The following is a 27,041-nucleotide window of genomic DNA, read 5'->3' on the forward strand; positions in this document are numbered from 1 at the left end:
ACCACTGTATTTTGTGTAACTTTACTTGTAATCCACTTACTTCTGGGCACTTTTCTAAGCTGCACTCTGCCAAATTCCCCCGCGCAGCGGATACTAGCGCTGCTGCGGGTTGAGATCGACACTGACGCCATCCTCGCACCAAGATCTCGGCCACGCCCACTCTTACGAGGCCATGCCCATCACACACTATATCAATGTGCATTCCCCGAACGCGCAGCGGGCGAGCGCAGCGGGCGCGCCGTCAGCGCGCCGAAGGCGTGCCAAAGGGAGCCCGTCTGCGCCCGTCTGCGCCAGACCGGGCCCAGGGGTCAGCCAGGCCGGCCATACCATCACTTACTCGGCCGACTCCCTGAGGGATCTACAACTCCCCAACCTCACTCCCTCCCCTTCTACCATCAGACGCATCTCCATGACCGGTATCTCCCCATCTGATCGGCGCCCCACCAATCTGGTCACCCCCCCTACCCAGCCTACCAAGAGCAATACCACCATCAGAGTTCTTTATCTAAACACCCGCTCCTTGGTTAAACATCACGCCGACATCTTCATCCTTCTATCCAACGAGAAACCGGATGTCCTCCTGCTCACTGAAACTTGGCTGACTGCGGACTCGCTTCCTGACATTTTGGCGGCCCTCCGCCCAGACTATTACATCCTCCGCGCCGATCGGCCAGGAAACCGGCCATAATCTCCAAACGCCTTAACTTCATCTCTATTCCATCCATCTCACTCCTGGGAGTAGATAACCTTATCTTCAGCCTAAAAACGGATAGCGGGGCCTTAACTCTCCTTCTTCTTTATCGCCACCCCCAACCGATGCCTTCCTTCGCGGCCACCCTGGCCGATCAGTTGATCAACCTTCTCACTTCTCACCCCAGATTCGCCCTTTTCGGCGACCTTAATTATTGGTTTAATGACATCAACGCTGGGCCCCACGCCTTGGAGGTCTTCGAGGCTCTCACTAGCCTCAACCTGTCTCAACAAATCACCTCGCCTACACATATTAAGGGCCACATTCTAGACCAAATATGGACCCAAAACCTAACTCTTTCTCCCCCCTCCATCTCACCCTGTACTTGGTCAGACCACCACTTAATAGATACCACCCTTACAATCAGTGGCAATCCCCCCACCCCACTGATGGCCGGTGGTCTATCTCGCAAATGGAACGCCTATGACTCCGAAGGATTTCTTGCGACTCTCTCAGACACCCGCCCTGCCCTCGTTTCGCGAACCAACATTGACAAATTAGAAAGTGACATATGCTTCTGGCTGCAGTCAGCCAGTGACCAATTTGCCCCCTTAATCAAATTTCCCCCGACCAGACACCACAACTCCCACCGTTGGTTCTCGGACAACCTCAAAAAACTTAAACTGAAGGTACGTCAGCTAGAAAGGGCATGGAGACGCAACTACTCCGAACCAGCCAGATCACAATACACCTCAGCCCGCAGAGACTACAAAATCGCAATACTTTCAGCCAAATTAACCCACTTTTCTGACCGAATCTCTTCTTCGGACAACAAATCTAAAGACATTTTTAAAATCATGAATGAACTGACATCTGACGACAGAACCCTCCCAGGCCAAACCCCCACCCAAGTAACTTGTGACGCTCTCAATCTCTTCTTCGTCGAAAAAATTAATAAAATCAAGGCATCGATCTCAACCGTCCCTCAGATCACCACTCCGGAAACTCCCCTTAACAACCCTTCCGCCTTCACCAAATTCCCCCCATCAACCCTATTTCCCTAGTACAGCTTGCGTCCCGGATAAAATCAGGTTCCCCGAACGATGGCTGCCCACCCTCAGTCCTACGAAGTGTATGTCATTCCTTACCTGAATGCATCCTACCTCTCTTGAATGGCTCGCTCAGCACAGGTACTGTTCCCAGATCCTTCAAAGAGGCCATCCTAGTCCCGCTACTCAAAAAATCTTGCGCGGACTCAGCGGAACTCTCCAACTATCGCCCCACATCGCTTCTGCCCTATTTCTCAAAACTTCTCGAAGCACATGTCACTAGATGCCTCTCCAACTTTATTGAGACCTCTTGCTACCTGGAGCCTAATCAGGCCGGCTTCAGGGCTTCATTTTCTACTGAAGCCGTCATCTTAGCTGTTCTCGACACGCTGAGGAGAAATGCCGACTCAGGGACCCCCCAGGCCCTCGTTCTCCTGGACCTTTCGGCCGCGTTCGACGCGGTTGACCATAACATCTTGCTCAACCGTGTCGAACAGGCTGGCATCCAGGACCCTGCCCTCAGCTGGAACCGGTCTTTCTTGTCTGGTAGAACCCAAGCCATCCGGCTGGGCCCCTACACAGCACCCAAGACCCCCACAACCTGCGGAGTTCCCCAGGGCTCCTCCCTGTCACCTTTACTGTTCAATCTATACCTTCGGCCCTTACTCCACTCACTCCGTAACTGGGACATCACAGTTTATAACTATGCCGACGATCTGCAGATCATCTTTCCACTCAACTCCCCCAATGCGATAGATAACTTTCACTCCATTATGCTCCACATCCAAGATTGGATGAATTCCAACCAATTGAAGCTGAACCCCGGAAAAACCGAGCTTCTTCTCCCGGGCTCCAGCCCCTCTTTCTGGGGAACCCAGTTCTGGCCCACTGAACTGGGCCTCCCACCGACCCCTTCGATCTCTGTAAAAAGTCTCGGCGTGACTATCGACGCCGAACTCTCTCTCCGACCTCATGTCGGCTCCGTGATTTCATCCTGTTCCTTCCAACTCAGAAAGATCCGGAAGGTCAGTCACCTGCTCCCCCCACTTGCACTGATTCAAGTAATCATATCTCTTATGCTCTCCCGCTTGGACTTTTCCAGCTGCATCTACCACGGACTTCCTAAAACCCTTCTCCACCGCCTTCAGGTGGTCCAAAACCAGGCAGCTCGTATCATCTTCAAATCTCCAAAATGGCAATCTGCCAAACCTCTGATGCATAAACTACATTGGCTGCCCATAGAACAGAGGGTGGCCTTCAAGTTGGGCTGCCTCACGTTCAAAGCCCTCCACTGCCCCAGCTCTGCTTTCCTGACTTCCCTCATCACTCCCTACTGTCCAAATCGCAATCTTCGCTCTGCTCATCTTAAATCACTTGTCATACCCAAAACCAGAACGAACAAATTTGGCGGACGAAGGTTCGCCCTTTTGGCACCGAAGTTCTGGAACTCCCTTCCCCTGATCATCAAATCGAGCAGCTCCCTCCTTCATTTTAGGAAGCTGCTCCAAACCTTTCTCTTTCCCCCACCCTGCTAACCCTGCATTAACCCCAGATTGTGTATCACCTTTGTCCTATAGCGCCAGGGAACCCATGGTGTCAGTGCGCTCTACAAATTTCATTTAATAATAATCTAGGGAACATAAGTTGCACCTGGGGACCCTTCCCAAAGCCTGAGGCGTGGACCACTTGGACGTAAAAGAATTGATCTGCAACGTCTCATATCTAAGCTTCAAATAAAGTGTCTTTGCTAGTTGAGATTCGATCTCATCCAAGAATGGTTCGAAGATCTGTATCACTTTGAAAGACATCCAAAAGTGACTTTGTGCAAAATAAAATTCCAGCAGATGTGCTTAATCTCTCTCTTTGATACTGGCGTGAGTAGAGTGGGATTTGCCCAAAACCTGCTCAAGCCAAGGTCCAGAAACCATTTTCGGATGTGAACCAATGAAGTTAAAGTGAGATTAACATCAAGTTCCAGTACCTCACGCAGACTCTGCCTATATATGGAGAATTCTTCAGTGGTCCATATTCTCATCCAGTAGGACAGAGATCTCCAAATTGCTAAATGTTCCACTCTTTTTATGCCAATATCATATATTAACGGGATCACTGGGATATTTTGGGGGAGGAGGGTAAACATTCTCAGGATTTTGTTTTCCCCGACAATTAGGGACTGCAAGTTTTCTCCACCCCATAGCTCTGATCCGTAAAGGGCAGCAGTTTGAGCCTTGGCTTTATAGATTTCCAGGGCAGGTGAGATGGCCTTAGACACAGTAGAGTGCTGTTTTTTTGCAATAGGTATAGAGTTTTGCACCAAAACTGTCTTGGATTTATTTAGTTGTGGCTTTCAGGACAATTTTGGATCTAACATCATACCTAAATAAACAAAATTAGAAACACACTCCAATGGCACTTCATTCAGTACTATTTTCCATTTGAAACTTTTATGTGGTTTGATGGCCATATATTTGGTCTTAGTAGGATTTCTCTCAAGCCCCTTTAGTCTACAATAGTGGCTGAAACTATCAACTAAATTTTGTAATCCTTTTGGCGTTTGAGAGATTAAAATTGTGTCATCTGCGAATGTTAAGTCACAAATATGGGTCCCTCCAAGTTTGGGTGAGTCGTGGGCTGATTTTTGCAGATGTTGGACCAGGTCATTTACATATAATAAAAATAGTGTAGGCGCCAGGACACAGCCCCGGCGCACACCCCTCCTGACCGGGATCTCGTCTGTAAGCTCCCCTCCTATGCCCCATCGTACCTTTGCAAAACTATCCTTGTGAAGCCTTATTATCTGAAGTAAAATCTCATAAGTGTCCAGATTTTAACCTTGTATGCTTCCAGGCTTGGCTTAGGAGTCTAAAGACTTGGTCAATAGTACTTGTTTTAAATCTGAAGCCAGTTGGCAAGGAGAGAATATATCATTCTCTAATAACCAGTCATTTAGCTTGCCCAAGATTTGTTTGTCAAAGACTCTCTGAAGGGTGTCTATCAGGCTAATAGGCCTATAATTTGCGGGGTCCTCTCTTCTACCCTTTTTATAAATGGGGACTATCTCCGCCCCTTTCTAGGATTCTGGAATGGGCTCTCCCCTAGCTATAGCATTACTCAGAAGGTTGACGTGTGGCACCCATACCTCTGGGGCATGCTTCAGGAGGTCTCCTGGTATTTTATCTGGACCAGGCACCTTTGCTGGCTTGATGGCGGCTACGGCTAGTGCAGTATCGTCAATGTTGAATTGGAGTGGTGCATTTTGTGAGAGCCCGTCGATGGAAACAATAGGGTCTTTGACAGGCATAGCAGGTGTGACCGGAGTGGCATACAGTTCATAAAAGTGCTTGTGCCAAGTACAAGGATCCAAGAAGTGGTCTGTAGGTGTTTTGTTAATTTTGCCGCCATATGCAATAATTCTCCAGAACATGGCCTGGTCCCCAGTCTTTGCGGCTGTGATAAGGTCCCTCCAGGTAGAGTCCTCCCAATTTCTAACGGCTATCTTTTGAGTTTTCTTATATTCTATTCTTTTGTGTCTGATCTGGGTTGTATTTTTAGATTTAATGGCCCGTAAAAGTCACCGTTTGGCTAAAGCACAATCTTTATCAAACCAAGAATTAAGTGGCTGGGTTTTAGGTCTGGATTTGTGAGTTCCCTTCTGGGATTTAGTTAAAAAAATATATTTTTTTTTACGCCAGTCTTTTATGAATTTGCGTAATAGATAAGGGCTCCAGGCCTGGGTTCTCAAGGAGGGTCATTTCTCCATAAAATGCATTATAAATGTTAGTGAGAGGCTCAATTCGGTCTATTATAATTGGCCATTTAACAGATCTCAGATTATTACTAACTGTCGGTTGCAAATCCTTGCTTCCAGGGTAACTGGGATTAGTTCCCTGGGTTGAAATCATCCTCCCAGTCAGGGTTAGACATAATGGGAAGTGATCACTCTCCTGTCTGCTGTCTACCTTAAAGTCCTGTATATAGGCCCAATGCATTGTGCTCACCATTACGTAATCTATTTGTGAGTTATAGTTTCCCCTAGTGAAAGTATTTGAACATTTGAAATCTGAGGTGAAACGGACATTGCAGTCTCTACGGCCTCTTTCAATGGTAAAGTGGAGTAATTGCAGAGCTGATACCGAGCACAGGACTTTATGGCTTGTAATGAGGAGGGGAATCCCTCTTGCCAATTCTTCCTCCTCAAAGATAGAATCCATTCCTGCCATTGGTTTATAACAGCAGTTAAAATCACCCCCCACAAGGATGACTCTATTGGGCTCAGTTGGTTCGAGAATTTCTTCTAGCTGATGGATGATGGGTTATTCTTTTGAACGCATTCTTGGTCTTATATATAAATTAAAGAGAAGGATCTTTGTCTTATTGGAGGATTCTAATTTTAATCTTAAAATGTCTGGGGAGGCGATATGAATATTTTCGATAGTAATCTTTAGATTAATTTTTATCCACAGTTTCAGCCCAACCGAAGGTCTCCCTCTGTTTGAAGGCACGGCTTCCACACTAAACGTTCTATACCCTAATCTGTGTACTGGTTCTCTGTTCCAAGTCTCTTGGAAGAGTCAAATATCAAAATTACCAATGTATTCCTGGCAATCTGGTGCTGCAAGTTTATGTTTGAGGCCTGCTATGTTCCATGATATTATCTTAAAATTTTCTAGAGACTGGTCTACGGGTAGAGTTATGGTGTGGTCAAGCTGGGCACCATGAGCTGTGATAGCGAAGATTGGATTTTTAGATGCCTGGGTTTTATGTGAGTGCGTCCTTGATAAGTAGGGGTCACGCATGGGTTTTGGATCACACAATCATCAGGCACTGTAATAGAAGTGTGGCAAATACAGAATCTTGAGGTCTTCCTTTCAGCAGCAGGCAATTGCCCCCAGGTTTTCCCACGTACGTATGAGCGGCCGCTCCTTCCAAGTTAAGGCTGCCCATCTGTGGAACTGTCTGCCAATGTCACTCAGATGGGTGCATGATTTACTTACCTTTAGGAAGCAGCTGAAACCCTGGCTATTTTAGCAATAGCCAATAGCTCCTTCTCGCCTTAATTAACAGTGACAGCTCTGCCCTGAGGTCTTTTAGCACCGGGACACTCTTTCTGAGTAGTAGTGCGCTCTATAGGTACCAATTTGACATAACATAACATACAGGGTGCCAGCACATAGCACAACAATGTGTTACATATTTGCAAAATTTCTATCCCAAGTCAACTAACAGATGGGTTGAGAGAGATACATTGGGAGATTTTCAAACCTTTTGTGCTGGTTAAGCGTCACAAAAGTGACACCAACCAGCACAATTTTTTTGGGTGCTATTTTCTTACCAGCGCAAATCTATGTTTTGCGCTGTAAAGCACCCTCTAAGTAGTGTAAATCAGCGCAAACCACTGCTTTGCGTTACTTTGCACTGAGGGGGTGTTACATGGGTGGTACATGCGTGTACTCATACAACCACCTATGCCTTTTCCCACAAAACCATATTTACAAAGATTTGTAATCATTGTTTTGACCAAAAGTGAATGCCCCTTCAAAGGAGGTGCTAAAAGGACAAATACTTTCATTTCTGCATGCCTTTCCGACTTTCCATGCGTGCTGCACTGTGCAACACGTATGCACAATGGGAAAAGCTTTGCATCGTGCCTAGCATAGTATTTTGTAAAGGAAGGATACTCTTCCTGGACAATACAAAACCTGTGCTACACTCATGCACACACCCTAGCGCTGCAGTGCTAAGGTGTGTGCATGGCGCATGGCAGCTGAAATTAGCGCCGGCGCAAGGGAAAGGGAAGGGGAGAGCCATATCTCTGAAGATATGGCGCTCTCCTGCTCCCTCCGTGTCATGCAACACCGCACAGCCTCGCGGGGGGCTGAGCTGCATTGAGTGTCTTTTTGAAAATCTCCCCCACAGTGTTCCAGAGCATAGCAACCTGGATGCAAAAACCCTGCCTCCTCACTTTGCTTTATTTACTCTATACAACTCTAGGGACAACTAAACTTACAACTCTGTCCATCTGTACTCACTCGTTGGTTGGCCTCACCTGAGCCCTTGATCCCACTGACAGTCCCATGTTCCATGACAGTCCCATGAGGGTACAAAATATTATTTTTCAAATCTATGCATTCAACATTTACTTCTATGCAAGTGCTTGTTTCAATTGCTTTCTATAAGAATGCTTAAAGTTTTTTTATTGAAAAAGATTTGTTATGCCATAGTTTGCAGTTTTGTACTTTTTGTGGTTATTATCTAATATATTTTCACTCTTTATTGTAAGATGGTTGGGTCTTTGAGTTACTTTTCTCTTAAATATTTTTGCTTGCAATCTTGTTACCTCGCACACCACTTGCATATCTCTATAGAGCAGTCTTTGTGCTATGGTGAGCCAACAAAAATCACTGCCAGAGAGTACACTTAGGCTCTGATTCCAAGGTGTGATGAATGGGGTTGGGTATTTACCACAGTTGGTAAATGCCATATCCCTTGATGAGGTATTTAACCAATATTGTAAATACCTCAGATTTCGAGTTTTGAACTAGGTCATGAAATATAACATGCAGAAACATTATTTAACACACCAAATTCCACATGCTTCGCTTGTTTCCCAGGACTTTTCCCCTAATAAATTACAGCATATTTGACCTACCAGAATCTGTCAGGGGAAAATTGTGAGGGTGTGATAAATTTCACACAACACGGAATTGTAATGCCTGTTAAATCCCCTATGTGTACAGGGATCAAAATTAACCCCTCGACTTGTAATAAAGGCCTTAGTATTGGTTTACCAGAACAGGATAAGTGGGAACACAGTCACAGCACGGTCTGTGGCATCTCTCTCACTCCTAATGAACAGCACCTTCTGGATATTTGATCTATGCAGGTACAGTAGGCCCAAGCCACCTACAGTCCATTAGAAGCAGTGGGCGAAAGCTTCTGCGAGGGACTTATCTTAGAGAAGATTAATCCTCTTCTAGTCAGATCTCTGAAGCCTCTGGAGTCTGCTATTTCCCTGACGTAGGTATTGCAAGGGTGAATTTATCCAGTTGGAAGAAACAACTTATGGACACCCCAGGTGTTCTTGTTATGATCACTTGAAGTTCAGTATGTGCCCTAAATCATACTTTGAAACTGCAGGTACTCAATCTATTAACCTGACCAATTACAGGAACTGCTCATGTATACCAATATTTAACAAGAGCCTAGCATGGGTGCCATGGGCCCTGGTGGAAGCAAGGAGAATGGATTGCTCTTGGGTTGTAATATGCACAATTTATCAAGGTTCAATGGACCACTAGGGCTATGGGTTCCAATGCTGCCGCACCAATGGTAGCTGTGCCCCTAACATGTAGGACTACCTATGTAGTCTGTATCCAGCCTGCACTCCATCTCGGTTGGCTTGAACCTTTGACTTTGACCTGGTCCAGCATAACCAGGCAGCCGCAGTTGAAGCTTTGTGCTTTTAGGCACTATTTTACACTTTATTCTTTAAAAATTCATAATTCTGGTTCTACTGATTGGATTTCTATCATTATAACCTTGTTTAATTTTTATTAAATTTTAATCTGTTTTTCTAGCTTGGTGTGGGATCAGGTGTAGCTGACAAACTGCCAGCTACACCTGGTCATGTGACCTAGGATACAGGCTGCAACACCAAATGGTTGGGACAAGAAAATGCCAACTTTCTAAAGGTGTCATTTTCAGAATTGTGACTTAAAATCTGAATTTAGCATTAAACAGTATTTCAAATTACAATTCTGTAGACACCAAACTTGATATTCCTACCTGCTCCCGATTGAGGCCCAGATCTCTGTACTGGGATGAATGTATGACATTGTTCTGCATTCTGTCTATCAATAGTTTTTTTTGCAACTTTCTAAAGGTGGCATTTTCAGAATTGTGACTTAAAATCTGACTTTAGCATTAAACAGTATTTCAAATTACAATTCTGTAGACACCAAACTTGATATTCCTACCTGCTCCCGAATGAACGTTATCACTTATTAAATGTAATAAGGTAACCTACTGTTACTGAATGAGAGATGGAGGTCTCTCAAATTTAGGAGTTTTTTCACTGCCAGGACATAACAACTTAAAAGTACATGTCCATTTTTTGTAATACACTGCATGCAGCCCTGTGGGCTGTTTAGGGCCTACCATAGGGATGACTTCAATGAACTAAAAACTGACGTTTAGACCAGGCAAAAGTTTATTTTGCAGGTTAAACTTGTACTTTTAAAACTGCTCACACAAGCTGCAATGGCAAGCATGGGACCTGATAGAGAGCTACTTATGTGGATGGCCCAACTAGTAGCATTTAATTTACAGGCCCTGGGTACAGGCAGTACTACTTACTGGTAATTTATAAGTAAATTAAAGGTGCAAATTGGGTGGAAGCCAATGTTACCATGTTTTAGGGAGAGAACACAAGCACTTTAGCACTGGTTAGCAGTGGTACAGTGCACAGAGTACTGAGACTAGCAAAAAGGAAGTCAGCAAGAACAGAAACCTTTATGGAAAAAAGTTGGGGAAAACCATGCCAAGGTTTTCTGGTCCTACAATTTGCTATAATGTTTATACTGCACCAATTATTCTCTGCTGATTCATATTTGATTGTTGATGTGTAATTTAATTTTGCTCGCTACCACCCTGTCTTCAATCCTTGTTCGATTTATCGCTTTTATAAGCACTTCTCACGGCAGTGCTAATGCTGACTCAATTTCCTTTTGTATCTATATCCCTTTCACCTGGAAAGGGCTCTAGTCCCTTCAGACTATGTTCAAACTATATAAAATTACATATATGAGTAAATAAATGACATTTAAAAATGAAGGATGGAACTTTTCTCCAGTTCTTCTTCTATGTTATTCTTTCTTTTCCGAGGACTGCCTGAAGAGAATCCACACAATTGCTCACCTGAGCAGCTAACATGAATCCTTCCTGGTCACCTGCACATAGTCAGTGAATACCCTTGAGGGAAAGATACCTTGCCAAAATCCAGTCTGAGAAGAAAGCTTGCCTGACCGGCTGACTACTTGAACTTGTAAGATGTACTGCACTCTGATAGGCAGTGGCCATCTGTCCAACCATACATTTTTCAGAATAGTAACAGAATCTACTCTAAGGGCTCTTCTTTATTTCAGAGAAAAACAAAATGGACAATTCCCCAAAAAATTGAGATACCACTCTGTCGAACCAAGGTTTGAGAAACTACACTATGGTGAATCTTCAAAGTTAGAAAATCCCTTTTTCTTAAGAAATATTGAAGAATTAAACACATCAGAAAGGGGAAACAGAGGAGACGGTAAACACAAGAAAAGGGGGTATAGGTAATGAAAAGGGGAGTGAATAGATGTATGAGGGTATAAGTGAGAGTATGGATAACATCCTAGGCAGGGGTTTAAATATAAGTATGGGCGGCAGTGATCTCCATGCTTCCTAGTAGTGACATGGGTGTGAGGGCGTCGTGGGAACGTGACCTTGGTCCTCCAGTCACAGATATGCAATGGGGCCGGTGCTGCACTCAGATTCGCAGGGTATCCTCCAACCATCAGCACAAGTTGCTTCATTTTGAATTTCTGTGGAGGGCATACATGTCACCCAGTAAAATGCATCGCATACATCCCTCTCGTCCCAACACATGTTTGAGATGCGGCTGCCCGGATGCCGATTTTGCACACATAACTTGAACGTGTTCCAAGATAGTGACTTATTGGCAGACTGTCTTTGTGGAACTTTCATGTAAGGTACAGATGGTGGTCACTCCCTCACCCCTACTTGCACTAATGGGTTATTTATATAACCTTCCTAAATATAAACGACGCTTTGTCGCCATAGCGATCCTGATTGCGAAGCATGAAATCGCCCTTGGATGGGGTAGCAAACGGGCCCCAACACTGCAGGATTGGTTACGTAGTATGATGTACTGTAACACCACGAGCGAAATGTATGCACAACTGCAACCACCGGCTGCGCATCCAATTGATATATAGCAACCTTTCCAAAATTATTTATTGTTGACGAGGGTGGGGGCAGACGTCGCAACACAATCCCAACATAATGGTGCAGGGGCGAAATAGATAGGGGGGCGCTGGGCACTGCCATACCCACATAAAATCCGTAGGCACATGCTGTTACTCTTCACATCAGGGCACACATTGTAAAAGTTATTTTGCACCCTCTGTTGGCCTACACGTTAGTGTAAACAGACCTGGCAATGCGTTTCATTTCATTATTATATGCTGTAAATTGTGACATGCAATGATCTTTTGGGTTATAATACCATGTACAGTGTAATGTTTTACTTTTGCCATCCTTGTTTGGATTTTCAATAAAATGTTATAATAAAAAAAGTATAAGTATGGGCTGAGGTAACAGTTTATAGTTGAGGGTAGAGACTCTTGGTGTCTAGGAAGGGGTAGAGATAGTAAGGTGTAGGTAGAGTTACTAAAGTGTTGATAGGATAGCAGGGCTAAGATATAGACACGGTTAGAGGTACTTTATCAAATCCAGAGGTATTAGGGTAAACCTAGGTATCAAGCTAGACAGGGCAACTAGAGTAGAATGGGGTGTAAACATATTAAGATATAGGTAGAGTTATAATCATCAGGTTATATTCAGGGTTAATTGTGTATAGAAAAAGGTAGACATGATAGGATATAGGCAGGCAGTGTAGTGGATACTCTGAGGTAAAGGTGCTATATTATAGGTAAAAGTAGATAGACTAGGGCAGAGGTAGGATTCAGATTATTTTTTTAAAGTTTGAAATGCTTTATTGAGCAATTTTGTTAATACAGAAAGATATCAGCAACTATAGATAATAAAAGCAAATATGAAATTGAAACAAAGGTAAGGTTAATACCATGCAGAGAAAGGTAAAAACATGTTGTACAGTTTTATAAATGAGAGGGAAAGGAAAAGAGAGGAAGAGAAAAAAAAAGGAATGTTAACATTGCAATATATATGAAATACTAGTAAGCAACTGCAAGGAAATCAAAACATATTTCTTCAGCAAAAAGTTGACATAATATGAGGAGCATGAAAAGAGAGAGAAAAGGAGGACAGAGCAAATATCATTCATGGAGGTTTAACATTTTCGGAGGTGATATAAGAATTTTTCTTCAAGGCCATTTGATCCAGGTACATGGCAAGTGGTAACCAGAAGAGGTATCTGTTAAGAGTGGGAGTGCAGGAAGAGGCAAATGCAACATCAAGTCAATGAGATCTGGACCAGATTTTATCCCAAAGAGCAACAGACCAATCATATCCCAAATCCGACTCCCTAGCAAGTTCTATTTTAGACTTCACGCGATCCGGATTGGGAGATAAGAAGAATTTATAAATAAGAGAAGCTTTAGGACAGGTAAAAAGAATTTTAAGGAGAGGAGATTGAGAAATAGAGGAAGATGAGGAAGGAAGGGAATAGTAAACATTGAGAATAATTGCCATAAGAATGATGAATTTGTGTGAAAAGGAGCGGGGACAATGAAATAGAAGTTGAAATTGAGTGACTGAGCAAGGTGAGAGACCATCAAAGAGCTGATTAACCCACATGAGACCCTTTAACCGCCAAGAATTCCAGCAAATGGGTTTGTTGTTGAGGAGAATAAGCGGATTATGCCAAATGGGGGTCTCTAAAAAGGATTCACGGGTAATAGGGTTAGAGTGGACCAAAGATTTCAAGAGAGAAGAGGTATGTCTAAATAAAGGGTGGGAAGTATAAGAATTTTTGGCGGAAAAACGTATAACTTCATTAAGAGAAAAGGGTAACAATAGCGTTTGCTCTATAGAGAGCCAAAGGGGAGTAAAAGGAGAGGATTCTGATGCAAGCCATCTGGAGGCCTGACATAACGAGAAAGATTTATGATATAGACGAAAATCTGGGAAATTAATCCCACCATTCGATTTTGGTTTATGAAGAGAGGCTAAAGCAATTCTAGACTTCTTATTTTTCCAAAGAAATCTTGAAAGACAGGAGTCTAGACGTTTAAAATGAATAGTGGGGATATGAACAGGAAGCATGGAAAAGATATATATATAAGAATAGGAGCTATCATCATCTTAATTGAGTCCAGCCGCCCCCACCAAGAAAGAAAGAGAGGATTCCAAGAGGAAAGTAACTTGTCAATACGGGAGAGGACTGCGAACATATTTAGTTGAATGGAAGAGGCAATGGAATCAGAGAACCATATACCCAGATATTTAATGTTTGAGCCATTCCAGGCAAACCCAGTGGAGGAGAAGAGATGAGGGAGGCAGAATTTTGTAAGAGGGGGAATCTCAGTCTTATCGGAATTAATTTTATACCCGGAAAACTGGGAAAATGAATCAAATTCAAGTAATAAGGCAGGAATGGACATTTCGGGGGCAGAAATAAATAGAAGAATATCATCTGCATACGTAGAAAGTTTTAACTGACTATCACCATAAGGAAAACCAGAGATGGAAACATTGTTACGAATAGAGGTCAAAAAGGGCTCAACGGCTAGAACAAAGAGAAGTGGAGCTAAAGAACAGCCTTGATGGACACCACGCTGAAGAGAAAAATAAGAGGAAACCTGACCGTTAACTAGGACCGAAGCTTTAGGAAGCAGAATATAGTAGGGAGATAAGAGATATGAATTTAGGGCCAAAGCCATGCCAGCGTAATGAAGCAAACAAAAAGGACCAATCCACTCTGTCAAATGCCTTCTCTGCATCAACAGAGATAGCAGCGAGAGGAATGGAAAGGGATTAGGCTTTATTTAAAACATTGAGGAGAAGACGAGAGTTATCAGAGGTAAGTCTACCTTTAACAAAGCCACATTGTCCTTACCAATAAGATGGGGCATAAGGGGATCCAGGCGTAGAGCAAGCAACTTAGCAGATAATTTATAATCCACATTGACTAAAGATATCGTCCGATAATTTTTACAAAATTGGGGATCACGGCCTTCCTTGGGGATGAGACATATGGTGGCTTCTTGGAAAGCTGTCTTACCGGATAGATAGAATGATTGAAAGAGCACTAAAAGTCTAGGAAGTAAGAGATCAGAAAAGTGCATATAAAATTCAACAGAAAAACCGTCGGGCCCAGGTGATTTTCCTTTAGTGAGAGTGTTCAAGGCTTTAGAGAGTTCGGGAAGTGTGAGATCATGTTCAAGGTCAGGAAAATTAAGATGAGAGGTAGAGGGAATAGGAAGTTTCTCAAAATACGTTTGAATAAGAGAAGAGGTGGGAGGAGACTCAGGCGTATAAAGAGATTGATAAAAAAGTTTAAATTGGTCAAGTATTTCTTGGCCTTTGTGTAACAGAAAATTATCGGAAAAATAGATAGAATCTATAAAAGTACGCTCTTTATGCGATTTAAGATAATTAGCCAAGAGCTTACCTGATTTGTTACGACCGCCATAATAACGAGCGCTACTATGAAGGAGCATTGAGGAAGCATTATCAATAGTGGACTTGTTAAATTCAAGTTTAGCTCATATGAGATCTGGTGAAATGGAGTTAGTAGAAGAGGTGTAAAATTGATGATCCAAAGACTTAATATGAGCTAATAAAAATTTTTGTTTGTGAAGATAGTGTTTCTTTTTCTTAGAAACAAAATCAATAACGAACCCTTTAGCTGTAGCTTTAAAGGAATCCCAAAGAAGATAAGGAGACAAAGAAGGGTCATTGTTGAGCAAAAAGAATTCGTTAACAAAGGAACAAAAAGAAGAAGAGAAAAGAGGATCAGTAAGAAGAGAGTTATTAAATCGCCAGCGTGAAGACTTAGGATGTGGAGGGAATAGATTCAGGTCTGTTACAATTGGAGCATGATCAGAGATAACTATGGGTTCAATAGAAGAGGATAGGAGATTTTGGGATAGGGATTGAGAGAGAAAAATATAATCAAGACGAGAGAGAGATGCATGAGGGGGAGAGAAAAAGGAGTAATCAAGGGTATCTGGATGTGAGAGTCTCCGTGAATCAATGAGATGTGATTGGGAAATAGTCTCAATGAATTGTTTGTGGGATTTATGAGGTATAAAGCGAACAGATGACTTGCGATCAAGAAACGGGTCAACAATCTGGTTACAATCACCACCTAAAATAAACATGGCATCTCGGTATTGAATACATTTTGATGTGATTAAAGGCCAAAAAGCATAATCAGGTTGTGTAGGACCATAAACATTAAAGACAGTTAAAGGTACATAATTAATTAATAGTTTAGCTAATACCCATCGACCTTCAGTATCATTATCCTAGAACACAACTTTACATTTTAATTTCTTGTGACATAGAATAGCAACAACATTTTTTTTTATTGGAGGATGCGGAGAATAAGACCGTACCCACCCAGCTTCTCCTTAGCTTAAGCGATTCGGCTGCAGTAAGATGAGTCTCTTGTAAAAGAACTAAATCTGGGTTATAAGAAGCCAGGTGCGAAAGTATTCTCTGTCGTTTAATAGGATTAATAAAACCTTTTACATTCCAGGAGACAACTTTGAATGCAAAAACAGTAAAAATGTAAAAGAAACAGTAGCTATAATGACAAAAAGAAAGAGAAGAATGTCAATAAGTAAAGGAAAAAAGGATGAGAAAAAAGTGGAAATTTAGAGAAGGAATTGAAAGAGCACAAGGAAAAGAAGTTGAAAAAAGTATATATAGAGAGGGAAAAACAAATAGGGGCAGAAGAAAAGAGAAAAGTATAACCAATAGATACAAGGGAAAGAGAAGGAAAAAGGAGAAGGAAAAGGAAGAAAAAAAACAAGAAGAGACAGTACATATCCAAAAAGGATGACTGAGGACAACATACCTGAGGGGGAAACGAGAAAGGAAAACAATGGGACAATGGCGACACTCAACAAGATGAGCCTTCCATGATTGGGAGTCCGAACCGGACCAGGACAGGAAAAACGCAGGAGAGGAGCCACACGGATTGAAGAAAAATAAATCCACCAATCTGTATGGATAAACAAAGGAAACAATTAACATAGGGAAAATATAAATATAAAAGAATAGAAATGACCAGCTACCATGCAACACGAAAGATAACACGTCTTAAGACCAAAGATATCCAAAGAGCAAAACATGAAAAGAGGCGAACATGAAAGGAAAACTACACTAAAAGAGTTTAAAGAACATCACAAATACAAAACTGCAGTGTAACAAGAAACAAGAAGTACGAACATAAAACCTGCAAGGTAAAAAGAAGGTTAAATGTTCATCCATTAGAAGGAATGGAAGTCTCCATGCCATTGGGAGTTTGAATATGAATAAAGTTTTTAAGTTCCGCAGGATTTTGAAAAGTCCATGTTTGGTTTTGGTATGTGACTTTGAAGAGACATGGGTGGAATAAACCATATCTATCACCAAGAGAACGCAGAGGAGCACAAAGGTTCAGGAATTCTTTTCTTCTGATCGCAGTAGCACTGGAGACGTCTTGTGAAAGAATCACCTTGTGACCCATCCAGGAAATTTGACGTTTAGATCTAGCTGCAGAGAAAACTGAGAGAAGATCTGTAAATTTCAGGAAAAGAATGATGACTCCTCGTGGCTTAGTAGCAGTAGACATGCGAGGACCAAGTCTGTCAGCTCTTTGGATACTGAGAGAAGTGGTAGATGGCATATCTAAAAGTTTTGGAAGAAAGGAGGTGAAGAATGAGACAGGGTCATCTCCTTCCAGGGATTCTGGTAATGCATAAACGCGTAGGTTGTTCCTCCTGTTCCTACTTTCTAAATCCTCAGTGTGTTGCTGAAGAGCAAGAACAAACTTTTCCAAAGACGTGTTGCTCCACCGACGACACCCTGTTCTCCATAGCAGACCATTTCTCCTCAAGAAGTTGCATCTTGGTATTGGTTTCCTCAACAAACGGTCGCAAAGCGCTTATCTCATCTAGAAGAAGTTCCATAGAAATGGGAGATGGAGCTTTATCAGGGAGGATCCTGTTTCAGGCACTTAGAGGATGCGGCAGGAGAAGAGGATTTGCTTGCGGGGGTTGTGCCGAGGAAGGACAATTGGAAGAAACTCCAGCCATTTGGACTGTGTTAGAGGAAGAGTCTGAGGGTGAGGAGGATGAAGATGTTGCCAAAGGAACACACTTAGAAGGAATAAAAACAAACTTTGGACTACGCAGCTTTCCCATAAATTTCTAACCTTCAGGGCGTCGAATGCGCGGTGTCTTAGTTGATGGAGGAGTGCTTGGACGCAGGTGGGCAGTCAAGGGAAAACACCAATCACGGGCAGTGCCGTGTCTCCAATGTAGCGAAGAGGGTAGTTGAGGCAAATAAATGACCCAAAAAGAATATTCATATATCCCTCAGCAGTAGAAAAAATACAAAGTTGTTTGAAGACACCAGGAGTAAACCTATCCATATGGCAGGAATCTGAGGAGAGTCACACTTAAAGTGGCAGGCAAAGTGAGAATGCAAACTCAGCACTAAAGCAGTATGGGACGAGAAGAGCATGAATTAAACACCCTGGTTGCAGCATTCAAGCAGCTGTTCAGAGGAGAAACAAGGAGTCATTGAAAAAGGCAGCGTGCAAAAAGCATCTTGGTAAAAGCAGCAGTTCCCGATGACGAGGTGCGCATATTCAAAATGTCGGGCGCTCTCTCAGGGAACAAATGCGGCAAAGAAAAGAACATGAAGCGCTACGCGCTGAAGTCCAAAAATTATCTCGCCGGAGGCACGAAGCATTCCGGAGCAGAATGCGGGCAGCTAATAAGCAGAGGCTGAAAAGAAACCGCATCGGCAATGTGTAGGAAGGTCCCGGTGTGACGGAGCGGAATCCCTAGGCGGCCATCTTGCACGGCGCCTTAGCCACCTCTCAGGATTCAGATTGTATTAATAAAATGCATAGTTAATTAAAACCATTACACCAAAATACATTTTAAAAACATTGCAATAAGATATTTACATGCTAAAATGATAAATGCTTTAAGAACAAAGGGGCATATGTATCAAAGGATTTTGTATTCGCAAACGCTGCGAATCGCAAAAAAAACAGCGTTTGCGAATACAAAATCGCAAAAGGAGATGTATGAGGCATTTCAGCCTCGCAATCTTAAGGAATCGCTAAATTTGCGATTTCTTAAGCTTGCGTAAGCATTTAAGAAATCGCAAATTGTGATTTCTTAAATGCAATGTAACACACACCCAAGTTGTGCGATTTCTCTTTAAGAAATCGCAAATTACCACCAACTTCAAGTTGGTGGTAAGTTGCGATTTCTTTGAAATATGCACTTTTTTGCATATTTCAAAGTGCCATGTGGTGCACATACATGCCCTTAGGGCATGTATGTGCGCCATATGTGCACACATGCTGATTTCAGGGGTGCATCAGGGTGTCATCATGACACCCTTGCACCTTTGAAAATATTCTCAATGTGCGATTAGCAAATAGCGATTCGCAAATTGAGAAGGACTTCCCATTCATTGCTATGGGCCTCCTGGCCCATAGGAATGAATGGGAAGGTATTCCTTAATTGCGATTTCGCAATTTGCTAATCACAATTAAGGAATTTTGTGCGATTTTTTAATTACATCCCGTTTTGCAATTCTCAAATAGCGATTCTCAAAAAATCGCTATTTGAGAATCGCAAATGGAGATGATGATACATATGCCCCAAAGATGCTTCAGATCAGATCAGTAGAAAAAGTTTCTCCAGTGAGGTAGCCACTACATTTCCTGTGTTGCTTTCACCTGTAGTTGTACATTCACCGACTGGGCTTTTACCTTCACCAGATAAAATTGTGCAAATTTAACAACCCTCATGTTCAAATGGGTATTTTCGGGGTTAAGGCCCGGTATAAGTGCTTGTCTCCTAAGTTCTAACTCAAGCTTGGTTAAAAGAGCCTCCTAATAGTGTTTACTTTCGGCAAGTAAAACCAGGCAAACAGTGAAAATGTGAACTACTGCTTCTACTCACTCTGAGGAGCCAGCAATCACCCCCTTTCTCTGGAATAGGTAGTATTATCGGACATATGTCCTTTCCTAGCTACCCTGTTCTCTCCAATGCTTGCCCCACCGCGCCAACTGATTTACGTTCTTATCCTTCCTTCATTAAGGCCGGTCAGGCCATCCTATGACTTCTTTATCTTTTTGGGGTACTGATCTTCAATCCCATCAACTAATCTTGCTTGCTCCTTTCCAGCATCCTTTCCATCAGATGTTCAGTCTTTAGATGAGCAACTTGCATTGAGCATTTGGAAAGAGAGGACATCATCAGCTTAGTCTCTTAAAAACAGACCACAATACCAAGACTAGATAGAGGGAGGTGGGTCAGTGGAGGTCAGTATTACAAGTGGCCCATTTATTCTTGTAGGCACAGTCACTGGAGTTACTAGGCCCATCAAAGTTATAGGTTCTGCAGGAACTCAGAAGACCTGTCTTGTTCCCACTGAAGCTCTTGCCTGTTCAAAACAGACACAAACTCTTTGAGAAACTGCTTGGAAGAATAGGGAATTGCCGAATGAATCAGACCCCAAAATCCTTATTCACCAGGCAACTGTTCATTTCTTATAGGAACCTGATGTTAATACACAGAAACACGCATACTCTGCACCCCTGTTGTTAACAGAACCCCAGTAACTTTAAAAATGGGGTTTGGACTTACTGGCATGGGTTTCGGAACTCTTAGTGAGGTCCTGAATGTTTATGTATGTATTGGTATTTATATAGCACAAACCAGTGGAGATGAGGAGATTGGAGGCAGTCGTGCACTTTAAGTGAGAATTTTAGAAATATATTTTACACACGGGGAGATTACGTGTTTTTCTGAAAATTACACAATGGCAGGCCTAGCGCCAAGGCCAGGATTTGAATCTGGGTCCCCAGGTTCCAAAGGCGGCATTACATTTCGAGCCACAAGGCCACATCTCTTCATTCTTAGGATTTTTATGGCACTTTTTTCAGTTCTACTCTGATGTATCCTGTTGAGTGATCAGATGAAAGGTGTTTTTACTGAGGGCAAGAGGCATTCGTTTATGAGGCCTTGAATTAATGAGGAATGCTGGACTCTACATTAGCCTGCTCTCTGGATGTGTTGGTAGAGCTAGCAGCTGCTTACAGCTGAGAGGTCTGAAAAACACCTGACAAGAGATCAGCTAGTAAAGTGTCTTCTCTTTTACTTACTGGCATTATTCCTATCTCTAAATTTGAAAACTCTTTCTTTTTTCACAGCTCTCAACAAGCAGAGCTAGATATTAAACTATGTGCTGAAGGAGCAGAAGTGCCATTGGCTCCTCAACCTGTGGACCACACATAGCTTCATGGTTATGAAATAACAGACCATGAGCTATTTTCACGTTCCCCACTCAGGCATTCTTGGCCTCTGAATATGGATCAGGCCTGTAGTAAGTTCTGATGGTGGCTTTATGTGGCCACTGGGTCCTACTGCTCTCCTAATTTACCGTAAGCTCCAGAGCCAAGGACAGCAAAACTCAGTTCTGATCAACAGTGTCCTCTGATAACTGAGCCGTTGAAAAAGGTACTGAGATGTAGCATATTGTCTACTGCGGTGGGCAAACAATATTATAGCCATTCAACCTTGTGAAACAGGGTATTTGAGAACCATGGCTGCTTACAAACAGCCCAGAAGACAAACTCCAATGCATTGTAAGGGGTTGTGAGATTCTGGTCCGAGGAGGCTTCCATTGTAGTGAGGAGGCTGTGGAGGTTAGTAGGTAGGGGCTTGAAGTTGCTGTAAATGGTGGATATGGTGCTTTGGAAATGATTTGCTAGAGTTTTGCAGAGTTCTTGTCAAGGAGGAATAGTGTTCTTGGTGACTGTTGGGCAGGAAAAAACTGTGATGATGGTGAGGCGCTCTTTGGTGTTTTAGGCGCTTGCCTCAATGCAGTCTGCAAGGGTGTCCTAGTAATTGGTGGTGTTCATTGAGGAGTGCCTTGAAGGTGGCTCGGTCGGTAGCATCTCTGCTGGTGTGCCATTTTCCCTCCAGTTGTTTGCAACTGCATTTCATAGTGGTGAGTTCTGTTGTGTACCAGCTGGCTTGTTTGTTGAATCTGCATGTTTTGGCTGGTTTGATGGGGGGGAATAGTTCAGCGGCGTCGGCGATCCAGGTGTTGAGGTTCTGGACTGCTTATTCCAGGTTGGTTGCGGAGTTGGACTGGGTGGTGTTGAGGGCATCCATCCGTTGGGCCTGTGTCATTTTGCTGCAGAAGGAGGTGTGGGTAGAGTTGGTTGTGGTGCACTGCAATCCTGCGATGGTGAAGTGGACGATGGAGTGGTCGGTCCAGGTGAGTTCTCTGGCATGGCTGTATATGTCTCTGGAGGTAAAGATAGGGTTGAGTGTGTGTCCTGCTGTTTGTGTTGGGTCTGTAACCAGCTGGGTGAGGCCAATGTTGTCCATGCGCTCCAGGTGGTTGGCCAAGTTAGTGTCCGTGGGGTCGTCCAGGTGGAAGTTTTGGTCTCCGAGGAAGATGTAGTGCTTGGACTTGATTGCAAGTGGGGTAATGAAGTCTGTGATGGCATCACAGAGGGTGGTTCGTGATCCTGGAGGTCTGTAGGCAAGCGTACCTTTGATGGTTGTTTTGACACCAGTGTGGAGGTGGAAATTGAGGTGTTCCATTAACGGTGTGGTGTCGTCTTCGGTTGTGGTGCGGCAGATTGTTTCTTTGTGGATGATAGCGATACCCCTTTGTGTTTTTAGGTGCGGTCCCGGTGCATCATCTGGTAGCCGTTGGGCATTGCAGTGGTGATGTCAGGGATAGAGGAGGCATTGAGCTAGGTCTCTGTGATAAAGATCACATTGGGGTGAGAGTGGAGGCTTTGGTTGGGTGTTTTCAGAGAGATCTGGCATTGATCAGGAGGAATTGGAGTTGTTCAGGTGTAAGCTCGGTCAGCGTAACAGGAGTGGTGAGGGTTTATTTGAGGGCAGGAGGTCCTAAATTGAAGTGTCAGCATTGGCAGGGGAACGGTCCTGCTGTAGAACAAGGAGATGTGGGCAACAGCTGTTTTGGCATCTGGTGTCCGTGATCAGGCAGCCCAGTGGGACAGCGTGGTGGTTTTGACTTGTAAGAGAAGTTAAAATTGAAAAACTGTTACTAAATGGGGTATCCAGTGATGAACGGTATAATCTGGTGCTGTCAGGTTACCGCTGGCTTTGTCAACAGATTTCTGGGGATTTATCACCCCATGGGTCAGCCCACAAGCACACATACAAGATCACTGAAGTTATTGGGCAAAACACCCTCTGATCAGCACTGCCATCATTGTGGCTTTTTTCATTTACATGCTGATCTCCACTAGGATACCTAAGCTGCTGTTCTTTAACAATGTGGAGATCTTTGTTCTGGCACGGCTGATTTTCGAAACTACTCTTAAGCTGACCAAGGACTTGATCTGGTTCTTTCCCCTACTGCATTGGCTCTTCTCTAGAAAGATTGTCTATTAACTTGGACTACCTACCATTTAGCTCCTTTTAGCATTTATTTACAGTTCAAAGACAAGAATGACAGTACGCTCCTGACGTTACCCAGGTGATACTGAGAGAATAGAGCGTAGCAGGTGTTTTGGAGGAATTAAGGGTACCTTTTGGCACTACTGAAGAGGTAATCCTTCTTCTCTTTCTAGAATGTTTATACACATCTGTCCAACGTTTTGTTCAAAATGTATCCATCAACATTTTCTCTTGAATATTCACAGAACTATTATTCTTTGGTTTTCGAGAAGGGAAACAATGCTCACTCATCAGATTCAGCACAAATTGCTGAAATCCTATACATATCAGTGTTGCACAATATATAAAATCCCCTTGACAAAATATAAATAGACGATTTGTGGTAAAATCGCATTACCTTTGCAATTGCATAGATAGAGCTTGTAAGGAAATTGCCATTTTTGCAAGATCACACCCACATTTTGCCCTGGGCCCTACTGACCAGGCCACAGTGCAAGTGCTATGACCCTTAAAAGTTTATACTCAATTGGCTAATCCCTGACTGGCATTTTTAACTTACCTATAAGTTCCTGGTACATGGCACAGAGTTCAGCCAGAGCTAGTAGGTTATAGGCCACTGGTGGACTGCAGCACTTATTAGGCCCCCAATACAGTGAAAAGGTGCATTTACAGTCTAGTCACGCAGCTTTTAAATTGCCAACTCGACATGGCAAAATGAACTCTTTTTCCAATTTAAAATCTTCCTTTTTAATATTCATAATTCATTGCTAGGTAAAGCCTTAATAGCCCAGAAGGCAGGGTGCAAAATGTAAAAACGAAATACAGGTTTGATTTATATTTATGATGCCCTGACAATGAAAACTCAAAATTGTCGTTTTCCCAGTAGCAAGACTGGTGGTCCCTTTGGCTAACATAGAGTTACACTAGCCCATGCACTTAGTCATAACTTCCATTTGGGACCACCGAACTTGGTAATCTAAGGTATCAAATTTATTGTCCAATTAAACCTGACTTAAAGCTGAACTGTTATTGAAAGTAACTTTTAATACAAAGGTGACATTAGCAAGTCACCACTTTCTTGCACCAAAGTTATAGTAGCCATTGATAATTTAGATTGTCTCCTCCTTTGTTTAGGTATACAGGCTGTCATCTTTTTCAGATCAGGAAAACCTCTTGCATAACTGGTTTTCCAGGCGAGGGGGCTCATTATAATGGACAAGCCTCAGGGTGTGCCCAAGCATCTGACCCACGGAAGGAGGGACCCCCAAATTGGGGATTTGGCAGAGAGATGCATTATGGGATTGTTTAGTGCCAACCCCACAGGAAATGATGTAAGATTGGGTATGGATGCCCCATGGGAATTCTATCCCCATTGGCTAGGGAGACTTCCAAACACGCTAATTGAAATTGGCATGCAAGTGGAACTCTTGGCTACCAGTTTCAGAGCACTGCTGGAACTGGAATGAACGGAAGAAGGATTGCTCCTGCCGAAGTTGTGGTCCTCAGAAAGAAGGTCAGCATCTAGGAAGACTGCCCCTGCTGCACCTAAGGGACTAAGACAGGAGTTAAGAAAGAAAATTGCGGCTCCTGTTGTTGAACCTGCTGTGTGAGACCCCAAGGGTGGGCCTGCTCTCACTTGTGTTCAACACAAAATGAGGCCGCTCCCAGAGTAGTGACCTAGGTGAAGCTAAAATTGTGATTGTGGGTATCTCACAAAATGTGACGGACTGGTCTCACACACCACCTGGTGTCATGCTTCATCATTGACCAATCCTCGCCCTCCAGAAACTCGGTTTGGTGAAGGGCTGGCATACACCTGACAACAGGGATGCACTTCTAAACTAAGTGGGGGTCCGTGACAAGTGAGGGAGATTTAAAAACCATTATAGTTACCAAATTAGGTTTAATGTGACAGGCAGCTAAATGGTATTAAAAACAAGTGAACGGTGCAATGGGGAAATTACTGTCCCCTCACCATTGAAGGTACGGTCAACATGTTTCTGCCATGTGGCCCAATCGGGTCTGTGGCATTCATCAGGACTTAAAATTAATGAAGGGCTCTGTTCTTACCAGCCTTGTGGTGATAAGCTGCCACTAGGTGGGGTGACCTATGTCACACTCCACAGAGGAAAGGACTCATTTCGAAGTCCTAGAGTAGAGACCTAAATGCCCCAGGGGAGGAGGGCAAAAGAATGGAAGACCCCTGTAGTCAAACTTCCATCAAGGTGCATCTCCCGTAAGTGTACCTATGTGTGTGCTCCTCTCCTCCCGACGGTCTTTGTGCCAAGGACCAGTGAGAGGACCCCAAGGGCTAGTTAGCTAGCCTCCTATCAAACTTCATGGCCATAAAAGTTCATCGTAACTGCACCTGCAAAGTGCCCAGCTGAAACTTAGCTACTGAACTTGAAATGACTCCATTGGTATAGCCGTGGGTTCAAGTCCTAGCCCCCAGAAGGTGCCTCAGAGGTCCTGGGCCCTTGACAGGTGCTAGAGTGTACTCTTTCATTCCGTAGAACTGTAACCTGGAACCCGAAGACAAAATATAACAGGTTTTGGGCACAGAGGACAAGGCTCAGAGACTACTGGTACTTGCCAGTTTGTGGGTAGCTTTAAACGCCATTGAGAACTGAGACTTCACTGGGCAACTAGACTTCGTCTTTCTCTTGATGTTGAGCTCAGCATCAACCCCAACCTGCAGGGGACCCAGTCAACCTCACCATCAACAAGAAAAAGACCCAGAAAAGTTTCTAAACCCCGACTTACATTGCAGTCAGCATGAAACTTTGACTTTGTCCTAGAAACTCCCGTTGAGGTACATAGACTACCACCAAGAGTGAAAATCAGTGATTTACAAACATTTTACACTTTTTAGAGTGATTTATGAAAAAATTGCAAAAATCATAACTTCAGTTCCATTCAACTGATTTTTATCTATTTAAAGATTACAATATGTACTCTTTTTTAGAAATTGGAGTAAGATTTTTATTATGTTATGTTTCTTACTTATTGGCTGTTTTGGTGCTGATAAAAGCTTTACACTTATTTTCCTTTGAGTTAAGCCTGAATACTCTGGACCATAGCTACCTAGAACTGAGCTAAAGTTTTATTCGAAGAACCCAAACTGGATCTGACATAGAATAATAACATTATTACTCAGTGAGGTTACCCAAATGCTCCACCTAACAATGCACTTTCTCAAGAAGCTGAATCTACCTCCTTCATCATCTCTTTGCCACTATCACACGTTTTCTGACCCCTGCATATTCAGGAGAGATATTCCATTGTTGGACTTCGCCCTTTTTGCAGGGTCATCCCTGAACTTTTTGCCTTCCTCCTAGCCTTTTTTGTCTGACATGGTGATGGTGGTTTTAGGACTCTGGGCACTTTAGCACTGCTGTCCAGTGTAAAGTGCATGTGCTCTCTGTCGTAAACATGATAAGATTGGTCTACACCTGTTTTGCATATTTAATTTACCTGTCAGTCCCTTGTAAAGTGGTATCTCAGATACCCAGTGCCAGTAAATTAAATGCTACTGGTGGGCTTGCAGCACTAATTGTGCCACCCACCGGAGTACCCTTTCAAACCTGTCTTAGGCCTCTGTCATTGCAGGGTCTGTGCGCGCAGTGTTACTGCCACTGTGACTTGGCACCTAAAGTGTGTGCATGTCAGTCACCCCTAAGGTAGGCCCTAGCTAGCCCTATGGGCAGGGTGCATTGTAGGTGAAAGTTGGACATGTACCTTAAGTGTGTGACATGTCCTGGTAGTGACAAACAGCCATGTTGGTTATTCACTGCTGTGAGGCTGCCCTCGCATAGGAATGTATTGTGGATTCCCTGATAAATGTTTTAGTGGTAATTCCTGATATGAGAGGAGCAGCGTGGTCAAGTTTGGTATGGTTAGAATCGTAACAATAAA

At 43.3% G+C, this 27,041-nt stretch overlaps 1 protein-coding gene across 8 annotated transcripts in view; it reads right to left on the reverse strand.

The window, feature by feature from the left end:
- Positions 1 to 27,041, reverse strand: part of LOC146805130 (P2Y purinoceptor 8-like) — a 290,559-nt gene that overhangs the window by 242,216 nt on the left and 21,302 nt on the right. For 6 of the 8 annotated variants that reach the window (XM_085622273.1, XM_085622275.1, XM_085622271.1 and 3 more), the window contains exon 2: positions 16,523 to 16,669. The exons of the other annotated variants lie outside the window; for them this stretch is intronic. The gene's annotated coding sequence lies outside the window, so the exon portion shown is untranslated. The remainder of the gene's footprint in view (positions 1 to 16,522; positions 16,670 to 27,041) is intronic. 8 annotated transcript variants of the gene reach the window in all.

This window comes from Triturus cristatus, chromosome 8 (genome assembly GCF_964204655.1).
Source record: "Triturus cristatus chromosome 8, aTriCri1.1, whole genome shotgun sequence".
In the NCBI taxonomy this organism is placed as follows: Eukaryota; Metazoa; Chordata; class Amphibia; order Caudata; family Salamandridae; genus Triturus; species Triturus cristatus.